General features: G+C 40.9%; 1 protein-coding gene across 1 annotated transcript in view; it reads left to right on the top strand.

The window, feature by feature from the left end:
• Positions 1 to 12,786, top strand: part of MAPK1 (mitogen-activated protein kinase 1) — an 89,571-nt gene that overhangs the window by 5,187 nt on the left and 71,598 nt on the right. The gene's annotated exons all lie outside the window — the stretch shown is intronic.

Here is a 12,786-nt window from a genome sequence, read left to right as displayed (position 1 = left end):
GCAAAGAATGTACCAGTGTCATACAGAAGAGACGTGTGCAGTATTGTGAGGAAAAAAAGGCCTGAATGATAGGGGACTGTCTATGTATGGTTTCACAAACTTTTGAGGTGGATGTTGATATATGACTGGGAGTTTGCCTTGAGAAGTGCATTCTAGGTAGAGGAAGACGTACATGCAAAGGCACAGAAGTATGAAAACAGCACATCAGGTCAGGAAAACCAGGAGTTGTTTGGGAAGTAGGGGTATGGGTTGAGTGCCTTCGGAAGAAAGCTGGAGTTGAGACAGTTGGGGTAGGCCCGGCCATATTCTGAAGGACACTGTTTACTGATTTCAGACTTGATTTTTTAGGTGAAAGTCATTAGAGGATGCCCTTTTTCTGCCAGTTCCTCATGACATTTTGTGTTCCCTTCCTTGTCTCTCTTATGCTCTCTACCTGCTTGTGCTTATTTTCACTTCTTATCTAGGGGTATTCAGCGGGTGTGATTTTTTTTTTTTTACTCCCTCTCCAGTGACATTTTGAAATGTATGTGGGTTAGGTTTTGTTTTTTGGTTGTTAAATTGATTGGGGGGTGTTACTGGCCTTCGGTGTGTGTATGGTCAAGGAAGATGTGCTGAACAACCTGCAGCTCACGGTGTAGTACTGTACTGGAGGACCATCCTGCTAAGAGGCCAGCAGTATTTCCCTCCAGCCAATTCCCAAGAAACACTGGGCCCTGTTCAATTCCTGTCTTCCTCTAAGGTTCATCTCCTCCGTAAACTTGTGCTTATTACTCTCTGCTGTAGTGCTCCCTCCTGCCCTTCCTGGAACTCTGCTGGGTATTTGTACCACCTGTCTGAAAGGCAGGGCCAGCAGTAATATAAATCATCTATAAAGGCCTGAGACCTGGAAACATCTGGATTCAGATTCATAGTTTTGCTTGTTAACTGTTAATTTAACTTTTAATAAAGATGTCTCTTCTATGCTTTTTGGAGCTCAAAGATGTGAGGAGACCAGCTTAGATGAGCAGCAGAATATCCAGAGTTTCTGAACGGTTTTGAGTGCAAGTAAAACTCAAACAAAATTAAATTTGATATTAATAACATCCTGGTGGTTAGCTCTGATAGGCTATTCCCAAGAATTTAATGGGAATGCTCTCAATTCTCAAGTATTTATAAAAAGAGTCTCATGAAAAGCATCCAAGTTGAGTTTTCCCAGGAATCATCTATAATTTACTCCTCATCTCACATTAACATATCCACTAAGTAAAAAACAACTGATTCCCCAACAAACATCTAGAGCTACCTCACCATCATGCATCCAGCCTGTTCTACCTACCCACCTGCCTAACCCTGAAATGCTTTTTCTCCCCGTTTGCTTCTCTTGGGGCTCCCATACATTGGAAAGCCAACAGGATAGACATTCTCCAAGATCTCTCTGAGATGCTCAGTCTTAGGGCAGGCTCTGGGTTCTGAACCCATCCACAGCTAGTAGGAGCTGGGAAGTGAAGTGTATGTATGGGTGGGGTCTGCATGGGATATGCCATGACCAACTGACTAACATTAGTTGCAGGCCTGCCTTGATTTAGGTGCTATGGTTTCAAATTCATTTTCATCCTAATCTTTGAGGTATTTTTTTCAGTTTACAGGTAAGAAAGCCAGATCTTGGGTAACTTGTCCAAGGTTCACAGCTAGTAAATATATAATAGAACTGAGACTTGTCTAGACCTCAAAACTGGTGATTTTTTTTTTTTTCCCCACTACTATAGCCCTTCCTCTGTTATAGCAAGTTACCTGGAAACATGCTTCCTCCAGCCTGAGTTCCTAAATGCATTGGCCACCAAAGTATAAAATGATGATTGTCAGCCAACTTGGGCCTGTTGAGATGGAAGAGGGAAGAACTAGATACTTGGAAAATGAGAGGGAGGTAGGATCAAAGCAACTTCAGTTTTTATCAGGAGGGTCATGTTGATTTCTTCTCACTCCTTCTACTTACCTCCACCAATTTCTTGATTTTTATTCATTTATTAACATTATTAAGCTTGTACCTGACTTATGTGCTAAGCAGTGGGATAGAAGTGATTTTTACTCTTTAGTGTTTACAGTTCAAAAGGAAAGTAATCACATTTACTGAGTATGATGAGGTATAGAGTGCTTGCTGGAGGGTTATCAAAAGTGGAGCAAAGAGTTTGAGGAGTAGTATGGGAGGGTTTCCTGGAAGAAGTAGTGTTTAAGCTGGGACCTGGAGAATGACTTGGAGCTAGCTGAGTGAAAGGTACGGAAGAGTGCTGAGTGTTTCAGGCACAGCTTGTAGAAAATAGATTGTAGAAATTGGGGAGTTTATGGTTAAGATCCAGTGATCTTTCTCATGGTATCTCAGGGACAGGGAAAGTAGTTAAAGCTTCAGGTATGGTTGTAACCAGGAACTAGAAAATAGACCAAGGCACTACCCCCCTCTCTCTTTACATTTACAAAATCTTCTTGCATCCCGCATCTCTCTGCACAGCTGTTTTGGGTTTTTTTTCCCTTTTCTTTTCTCTTCTACCACATCTTCATGCACTTGGCAGAAGAGAGCTGACCCTAGCTTCTCAAAGGTATGTGTCTTCAGTTTATTGACACCCAGGGGCTGAGAGCACTCTGATCCTATTCCTGGGGTAGAGAATCTGATCCAGCTTGGGATAGTGTCCACCTCTGGTCTAGTCTGCTGAGGCCCAAGTTGCAGTCGTCTCATGAGGCTAGACAACTCGAAGGTATGAACAGTGGGCTGGGAGTGGTCAAAAGATTCCTCCCATTGACTACTGACTTTCCTGGTTAAAGTTCTTGGTGCTGCTTGCCTGCTCTTGAGCTGGAACCTTGCCTGATGTTGGGGCCTGTCAGCAAGGAGAGGGGAGAGAGAAGTAGTTGAGGCAGGAGAAGGGCTATGAGTTGCTTTTAGGGCTCTTCTGCCTTCCTGTCTGTGGCAGTATGGTGGTGGCAGCTAAGCTGGGTGGCATCTTTAAAATTTATTTAGTATTTAATATATGTATAACATGTGAGTTTTGCATCCTAACGGTGAACACCTAAGAACCCACCACCCACTCACTGACTGACTTCAGACCAGATTGTCTGAAGCCCATATTCTGATCCCTGTCCATAGCCTTCATCCCAGAGTTTTATCATCTTTCTGGGAGTCTGTACAATGGACTGGGTAAGAACATGGGCTTTGGACACTTATATGAGAGCTACACTTTTTTTTCTCACCTGTAAAAGGTGATAATAATACATTTCCCCAGAGTTGGGAGGACTGAATGAGATATGTAGGTGAAGTGCTGAGCACTTAGTATCTGGTTGCTTGTCATTGTTGTTATGCTCTTAAAGTAAATGGGCAATACCTGGATCCTCCCTCAGCGCAGTCTCTTGGAGTATCATCTTGGGGTGTAAAGCAGAACATGCAGAAATAAAAGTATTAGACTTGGCGTCACATAAGTGTGTTGAGTTCCAGTTATGTGATCTTGAGCAACTTCCTCTCCCATTTTTTAAATTAATTAATTAGTTTATGGCTTTGTTGGGTCTTTGTTGATGCACGCAAGCTTTTTCTAGTTGCGGTGAGCGGGGGCTACTCTTCATTGTGGCGTGCGTGCTTCTCATCGCGGTGGCTTCTCTTGTTGTGGAGCACAGGCTCTAGGAGCGCAGGCTTCAGTAGTTGTGGCACGCAGGCTCAGTAATTGTAGCTCGTGATTTCTAGAGCGCAGGCTTAGTAGTTGTGACGCAAAGGCTTAGTTGCTCTATGGTATGTGGGATCTTCCCAGACCAGGGCTCGAACCCATGTCCCCTGCATTGGCAGATTGATTCTTAACCACTACACCACCAGGGAAGTCTCCTCTCCCATTCTTTGATTTTACAGTCAGCATCTCCCGTGCCTATCCTGGTCCATGTTCCTGCCCTCCCTCAGGAATGTTGCAGTGCATTGTTGGAGACAGACTGATAAGGAAATAAATTATTGTGTCGTGTGGTAAAAACACTGTTCTGAGATCATTCTGGACAGAGCGGCTAACTCCACTTGGGCTTCCCAGTTACTAATTAAATCAACAAATAGTGTATGTCTATACCAGGCACGCACTCGTTGTTCCGCTACATTGGTGAACGAAACATTTAGCCTTCAGGGAGCTCATAGTCTATGGGTGCCTGGCTGAATGGGAGTGGCTTGAAGAGAGGATTAGAAAGGTTTGGTCAGGCCTTGGCTTTAGGTTCCTTTTAAGGGGTTTCCTTTTGGGAATTCCCTGGCAGTCCAGTGGTTAGGACTGCACGCTTCCATTATAGGGGACACGGGTTCGATCCCTGGTCAGGGAACTAAGATCCCGCAAGCTGCATGGTGTGGCCTAAATAGATAGTTTCCTTTTATTTCTCTTTTTATAGTACTTATCATAGACATGTCTAAGGTACTTTTTTCAGTTTATTGATAAATCATTTAAGCCCAAAATTAAAGCCTTGAGGAAAATTATTTTCTGTACTGTAAAGTTAAAGAACTTTCTAATGCTGTTGTTCCAGAGTAATAGTTTACCTCGAGTGATTAGGTTATTCACATGTGTTTGGCTAAGAGAGTTTTTAACTGAGTGGCTGGAAGGAATGTTCTTTGTTTTTCTTTTTTTTAAATAAATAAATTTATTTATTTTTGGCTGCATTGGGTCTTCATTGCTCCACGTGGGCTTTCTCTAGTTGTGGTGAGCTGGGGCTACTCTTCATTGTGGTGCGGTGGCTTCTCTTGTTGCAGAGCATGGGCTCTAGGCATGTGGGCTTCAGTAGTTGTGGCACGTGGGCTCAGTAGTTGTGGCTCGCGGGCTTTAGGGCACAGGCTCAGTAGCTGTGGCATGGGCTTAGTTGCTCTGTGGCATGTGGGGTCTTACTGGACCAGGGCTCGAACCCATGTCCCCTTCATTGGCAGGTGGATCCTTAACCACTGCGCCACCAGGGAAGTCACTAGAACAAATGTTAATGTTGCTACATTGTCATTGGGAACAAATGTATAGTAAAAAATGTAGAGTTTCAGAGATAGGGAAATTCTTAAATAGAACTGATTAAAAGTAATTCTGGGGAAAAAAGTAAGTACAGTCTTATTTATAGAACAAATAGTTTTAGCTGCACAGCTAAGGAAAATAAGCAAAACCAATGCACTTCTCCAATTAATACCTAAATTGCCACTGATCACAGGTCAGGATTGCAAAGTAGAGAGTAAAACCTACAGAATGCACCTTGGTCACAAGGATTTATCTTGAGTCAGTAACTAAGTTGAGGGTACTGTTACTTATTACTTCAGTCGATATGTGAAAATGTTTAGTTTGGGGCTTATTTGAGATATCCTTCCATTTTCAGTGTTATCAGTGCTGAACCCATCCTCAAACTTGTATTTCCCACATTACATCATCTTTCTGTTTCATGGTTGAAACAGATAATTTTTTGTTTTTTTAAAGGATCAATATAATCCTTTCCCATGAGTTAATTTTTACTTCAGGACTATATAGACATATAAAAATATTTGATGTTATGTTTCAGACCAGTGAGAAACCATTTGATAGGAATGCTAAGTAATTCATTATCTATTACCATTTCCAGGAATGTTCATTGTGCCATTCTACCTGTTGTGTGTTTTGCTGTTTTCAAGCATCCTTTCAGGACAGCTCTGATCCCTTAATTTAAGTGATGGTAAAAGTGATATTCCTTAAGAGTGTTGTAAATTATTTCTTTAGTCCAAAGCGAGCTGGAAAGAAAAGACATTTTGATTCTCTGTCCACTCTGACATAACTGTTGGAAAGAGCCATTTGTTTCCTGCCACAGAGAAAGTATAAGACAGAAATTAGTCATAAGAGGGCTAAAGTTTTATAGAAACTTTAGGAATGCTTCTGGATACCCCAGCAGGCAGAATGTAGCATTCAAGAACTGGTAAATGTTTATCTAGCATCCTAGAATGTAGTGCTTACCTATAAAAATGTAAATTGGAAAATATTTTGGCCTCACGTGGTTTTTGGCTTTAGCAGGAAAGCCTCTAGTGTTTCCCTATTAAGATGCTGGCATTGGGCTGAAGTGTATTTTAGTTATTATATTTACAGAAATATCCATCACTTCTGTTTTGGTTGTTTTTAACATAAATAAGTGAATTTTCTCAAATGTCTTTTCTGCCTTCGTGGAGATGATCATATGGATTTTCTCTCTTTAGCATTGAGGATCATACTAATGGATTTCCTTATATTGAATCTTCCTTGCGTTCTTGGAGTAAAAATCCTAGTTGGTTATGTTGTATTCTTTTTTTTTTTTTTTTTGAATTTTAGTTTATTTATATTTTATACAGCAGGTTCTTATTAGTTAGCTAATCTTATGCATATTAGTGTATATATGTCAATTCCAGTCTCCCAATTCATCCCACAACCCCCCCCCCCACTTTCCCCCATGGTGTCCATGTTTGTTCTCTACTTCTCTACTTGTGTCTCTATTTCTGCCCTGCAAACTGGTTCATCTGTACCATTTTTCTAGGTCCCACATGTATGCATTAATATACAATGTTTGTTTTTCTATTTCTGACTTCACTCTGTATGACAGTCTCTAGATCCATCCATGTCACTACAAATGACCCAATTTCGTCCCTTTTTTATGGCTGAGTAATATTCCATTGTATATATGTGCCACATCTTTATCCATTTGTCTGTCGATGGGCATTTTGTTTCCATGACCTGGCTATTGTAAATAGTGCTGCAATGAACATTGGGGTGCATTTTTTTGAATTATGTTTTTCTCTGGGTATATGCCCAGTAGTGGGATTGCTGGGTCATATGGTAATTCTATTTTTAGTTTTTTAAGGAACTTCCATACTGTTCTCCATAGTGGCTGTATCAATTTACATTTCCACCAGCCAGTTTAAGAGGGTTCCCTTTTCTCCATACCCTCTCCAGCATTTGTTGTTTGTAGATTTTCTGATGATGCCCATTCTAACTGGTGTGAGGTAATACACCTCATTGTAGTTTTGATTTGCATTTCTCTACTAATCAGTGATGTTGAGCAGCTTTTCATGTCCTTCTTGGCCATCTGTATGTCTTCTTTGGAGAAATGTCTGTTTAGGTCTTCTGCCTATTTTTTGATTGGATTGTTTGTTTTTTTAATATTGAGCTCCATGAGCTGTTTATATATTTTGGAGATTAATCCTTTGTCCGTTGATTGCTTGCAAATATTACCTCCTATTCTGAGAGTTGTCTTTTCGTCTTGTTTGTAGTTTCCTTTGCTTTGCAAAAGCTTTTTTTTTTTTTTTTTTTGCGGGCCTCTCACTGTTGTGGCCTCTTCCATTGCGGAGCACAGGCTCCGGACGGGCAGGCTCAGCGGCCATGGCTCACGGGCCCAGCCACTCAGCAGCATGTGGGATCTTCCCGGACCGGGGCACGAACCCGTGTCCCCTGCATCGGCAGGCGGATTCTCAACCACTGCGCCACCAGGGAAGCCCAAAAGCTTTTAAGTTTCATTCGGTCCCATTTGTTTATTTTGGGTTTGATTTCCATCACTCTAGGAGGTGGATCAAAAACGATCTTGCTTCTGTGATTTATGTCAAAGAGTGTTTTCCCCTAAGAGTTTTATAGTATCCGGTCTTACATTTAGGTCTCTAATCCATTTTTTTTTTTTAAAGATGTTGGGGGTAGGAGTTTATTAATTAATTAATTTATTTTTGCTGTGTTGGGTCTTCATTTCTGTGCGAGGGCTTTCTGTAGTTGTGGCAAGTGGGAGCCACTCTTCATCGCGGTGTGCAGGCCTCTCACTATCACGGCCTCTCTTGTTGCGGAGCGCAGGCTCAGTAGTTGTGGCTCACAGGCCCAGTTGCTCCGCGGCATGTGGGATACTCTCAGAACAGGGCTCGAACCCTCATCCCCAGCATTAGCAGGCAGACTCTCAACCACTGTGCCACCAGGGAAGCCCTCTAATCCATTTTGAGTTTATTTTTGTGTATGGTGTTAGGGAGTGTTCTAATTTCATTCTTTTACATGTAGCTCTCCAGTTTTCCCAGCACCACTTACTGAAGAGACTGTCTTTTCTCCATTGCATATCCTTGCCTCCTTTGTCATAGATTAGTTGACCATAGGTGTGTGGGTTTATCTCTGGGTTTTCTATCCTGTTCCATTGATCTATATTTCTGTTTTTGTGCCAGTACCATACTGTCTTGATTACTGTAGCTTTGTAATATAGTCTGAAGCCAGGGAGTCTGATTCCTCCAGGTCCATTTTTCTCCCTCAAGACTGCTTTGGCTATTCGTGGTCTTTTGTGTCGCCATACAAATTTTAAGATTTTTTTCTTCTAGTTCTGTAAAAAATGCCACTGGTAGTTTGATAAGGATTGCATTGAATCTGTAGATTGCTTTGGGTAGTATCGTCATCTTCACAGTATTGATTCTTTCAATCCAAGTACATGGTATATCTCTCCGTTTGTCATCTTTGATTTCTTTCATCAGTGTTTTATAGTTTTCTGAGTACAGGTCTTTTACTTTCTTGGGTAGGTTTATTCCTAGGCATTTTATTCATTTTGTTGCAATGGTGAATGCGATTGTTTCCTTAATTTCTCTTTCTGATCTTTCATTGTTAGTGTATAGGAATGCAAGACATTTCTGTGCATTAGTTTTGTATCTGCCAGCTTTACCAAATTCATTGATTAGCTCTAGTAGTTTTCTGGTGGCATCTTTAAGATTCCCCATGTATAGTACTATTGTCATCTGCAAACAGTGACAGTTTTACTTCTTTTGCAATTTGTATTCCTTTTATTTCTTGTTCTTCTCTGATTACCATGGCTAGGACTTCCAAAACTATGTTAAATAATAGTGGCGAGAGTGGACATCTTTGTCTTGTTCCTGATCTTAGAGGAAATGCTTTCAATTTTTCACCATTGAGAATGATGTTTGTTGTGGGTTTGTCATATATGGCCTTTATTATGTTGAGGTAGGTTCTCTCTCTGCCCACTTTCTTTAGAGTTTTTGTCATCAATGGGTGTTGAATTTGTCAAAAGCTTTTTCTACATCTATTGAGATGATCATATGGTTTTTCTTCTTCAATTTTTTAGTATGTTGTATCACATTGATTGATTTGCATATATTGAAGAATCCTTGCATCCCTGGGATAAATCCCCATTGATCATGGTGTATGATCCTTTTAATGTGTTGTTGGGTTCTGTTTGCTAGTATTTTTTTTTAAATTTATTTATTTTATATTTTATTTTTGGCTGTGTTGTGTCTTCGTTGCTGGGCATGGGCTTTCTCTAGTTGCGGTGAGCGGGGGCTACTCACTGTTGTGGTGCACGGGCTTCTCATTGCGGTGGCTTCTCTTGTTGTGGAGCACAGGCTCTAGGCACGTGGGCTTCGGTAGTTGTGGCACGTGGGCTCAGTAGTTGTGGCACGCGGGCTCTAGAGCACAGGCTCAGTAGTTGTGGCTCACGGGCTTAGTTGCTCTGCGGCATGTGGGATCTTCCCGGACCAGGGCTCGAACCCGTGTCCCCTGCATTTGCAGGTGAATTCTTAACCACTGCACCACCAAGGAATCCCTGTTTGCTAGTATTTTGTTGAGGATTTTTGCATCTATATTCATCAGTGATATTGGTCTGTAATTTTCTTTTTTTGTAATATCTTTGTCAGGTTTTGGTTATCAGGGTGATGGTTGCCTCATAGAATGAGTTGGGGAGTGTTCCTTCCTCTGCAGTTTTTTGGAAGAGTTTGAGAAGGATGGGTGTTAGCTCTTCTCTAGAATTCACCTGTGAAGCCATCTGGTCCTGGACTTCTGTTTGTTGGAAGATTTTTAATTACAGTTTCAATTTCATTACTTTTGATTGGTCTGTTCATATTTCCTTTTCTTCCTGGTTCAGTTTTGGAAGATTATACCTTTCTAAGAATTTGTCCATTTCTTCCTGGTTGTCCATTTTGTTGGCACAGAGTTGCTTGTAGTAGTCTCTTACAATGCTTTGTATTTGTGCGGTGTCTGTTGTAACTCCTCCTTTTTCATTTCTAATTTTATTGATTTGAGTCCTCTCTTTCTTTTCTTTTTTTTTTTTTTTTTTTTTTTTGTGGTACGTGGGCCTCTCACTGTTGTGGCCTCTCCCATTGCGGAGCACAGGCTCTGGACACGCAGGCTCAGTGGCCATGGCCCATGGGCCTAGCCACTCTGCGGCATGTGGGATCTTCCCAGACCGGGGCACGAACCTGTGTCCCCTGCATCGGCAGGCAGACTCTCAAACACTGCACCACCAGGGAAGCCCGTCTCTCTCTTTTTCTTGATGAGTCAGGCTAAAGGTTTATCAATTTTGTTTGTCTTGTCAAAGAACCAGCTTTTAGTTTTATTGATCTTTGCTATTGTTTTCTTTGTTTCTGTTCCATTTATTTTTTCTCTGATCTTTATGATTTCTTTCCTTCTACTAATTATGAGTTTTGTTTGTTCTCCTTTCTCTAGTTCCTTTAAGTGTAAAGTTAGATTATTTTTTTGAGATTTTTCTGGTTTCTTGAGGTAGGCTTGTATTGCTGTAAGCCTCCCTCTTAGAACTGCTTTTGCTGCATCCCATAGGTTTTGGATCGTTGTGTTTTCATTGTCATTTGTCTCTAGGTATTTTTTGATTTCCTCTTTGATTTCTTCAGTGATCTCTTGGTTATTTAGTAACGTATTGTTTAGCCTTCATGTGTTTGAGTTTTTTACCTTTTTTACCCTGTAATTGATTTCTAATCTTACAACATTGTGGTTGGAAAAGATGCTTGATATGATTTCAGTTTTTTTAAATTTACGGAGGCCTGATTAGTGATCCAAGACATGATCTCTCCTGGAGAATGTTCTATGTGTGCTTGAGAAGAAAATGTAATCTGTTCTTGGATGGAATGTCCTATAAATATCAATTAAATCTATCTGGTCTATTGTGTCATTTAAAGCTTGTGTTTCCGTATTAATTTTCTGTCTGGATGATTTGTCAATTGGTGTAAGTGAGGTGTTAAAGTCCCCTACTATTATTGTGTTATTGTCGATTTTCTCTTTTATAGTTCTTATCAGTTGCCTTATATATTGAGGTGTTTCTATGTTGGGTGCATATATATTTATAATTGTTATATCTTTTTCTTGGATTGATTCCTTGATTATTATGTAGTGTCTTTCCTTGTGTCTTGTAACGTTCTTTATTTTAAAGTCTATTTTATCTGATAAGAGTATTGCTACTCCAGCTTTCTTTTGATTTCCATTTGCATGGAATATCTTTTTCCATCCCCTCACTTTCAGTCTGTATGTATCCCTAGGTCTGAAGTGGGTCTCCTGTAGACAGCATATATATGGGTTTTGTTTTTGTATCCATTCAGCAAGCCTTTGCCTTTTGGCTAGAACATTTAATCCATTCACATTGAAGTTAATTATTGATTTGTATGTTCCTATTACCATTTTCTTAATTGTTACGGTTTGTTTTTGTAGGGCCTTTTCTTCTCTTGTGTTTCCCACTTAGAGAAGTTCCTTTAGCATTTGTTGTAGAGCTGGTTTGGTGGTGCTGAATTCTCTTAGCTTTTGCTTGTCTGTAAAGCTTTTGATTTCTCCTTCGAATCTGAATGAGATTCTTGCCAGGTAGAATAATCTTGGTTGTAGGTTCTTCCCTTTCATCACCTTAAACATATCGTGCCACTCCCTTCTGGCTTGTAGAGTTTCTGCTGAGAAATCAGCTGTTAACCTATGGAAGTTCCCTTGTATGTTATTTGTCATTTTTCCCTTTTCGTTTTCAATAATTTTTCTTTGTCTTTAATTTTTGTCAATTTGACTACTGTGTGTCTCAGCGTGATTCACCTTGGGTTTATCCCGCCTGGGATTCTCTGCACTTCTTGGACTTGGGTGGCTATTTCCTTTCCCATGTTAGGGAAGTTTTCAACTATAATCTCTTCAGATATTTTCTTGGTCTCTCTCTCTTCTCCTTCTGGGACCCCTATAATGCGAATGTTGTTGCGTTTAATGTTGTCCCAGACGTCTCTTAAGGTGTCTTCATTTCTTTTCATTCTTTTTTTGTTTATTCTGTTATTCTGTCTTCCAGGGCACTTATCTGTGCTTCTGCTTCAGTTATTTGCTGTTGATTTCTTCTAGTGGTATTTTTCATTTCAGTTATTGTATTGTTCATCTCTGTTCTTTAATTTTTCTAGGTGTTTGTTCTTTAATTCTTCTAGGTCTTTGTTAAACATTTCTCGCAACTTCTTGATCTTTGCTTCCATTCTTTTTCCGAGGTCCTGGATCATCTTCACTATCATTATTCTGAATTCTTTTTCTGGAAGGTTGCCTGTCTCCACTTCATTAAGTTGTTTTTCTGAGGTTTTATCTTGTTCCTTCATATGGTACAAAGTCCTCTGCCTTTTCATTTTGTCTTTCTGTGAATGTGGTTTTCCTTCCACAGGCTGCGGGATTGTAGTTCTTGCTTCTGAGGTCTGCTCTCTGGTGGATGAGGCTATCTAAGAGTCTTGTGCAAGCTTCCTGATGGGAGGCACTGGTGGTGTGTAGAGCTGGGTGTTACTTTAATCCGCTTGTCTCCTGATAGGTGGGGCTGGGTTCCCTCCCTGTTGGTTGTTTGACCTGAGGCAACCCAGCACTGGAGCCTACCTGCTCTTTGGTGGGGATAATGGCGGACTTGGGAGGGCTCTTGCCAAGGAACACTTCCCAGAACTTCTGCTGCCAGTGTCCTTGTCCCCACGGTGAGCCACAGCCACCACCACCACCCCGCCTCTGCAGGAGACCCTCCAACACTAGCAGGTAGGTCTGGTTCAGTCTCCTATGGGGTCACTGCTTCCCCTGGGTCCCGATGCATACACTACTTTGTGTG

The sequence above is a fragment of the Kogia breviceps genome, chromosome 15 (genome assembly GCF_026419965.1).
Source record: "Kogia breviceps isolate mKogBre1 chromosome 15, mKogBre1 haplotype 1, whole genome shotgun sequence".
Lineage (NCBI taxonomy): Eukaryota > Metazoa > Chordata > Mammalia > Artiodactyla > Physeteridae > Kogia > Kogia breviceps.
This window is presented reverse-complemented; position numbering and strand designations above follow the sequence as displayed.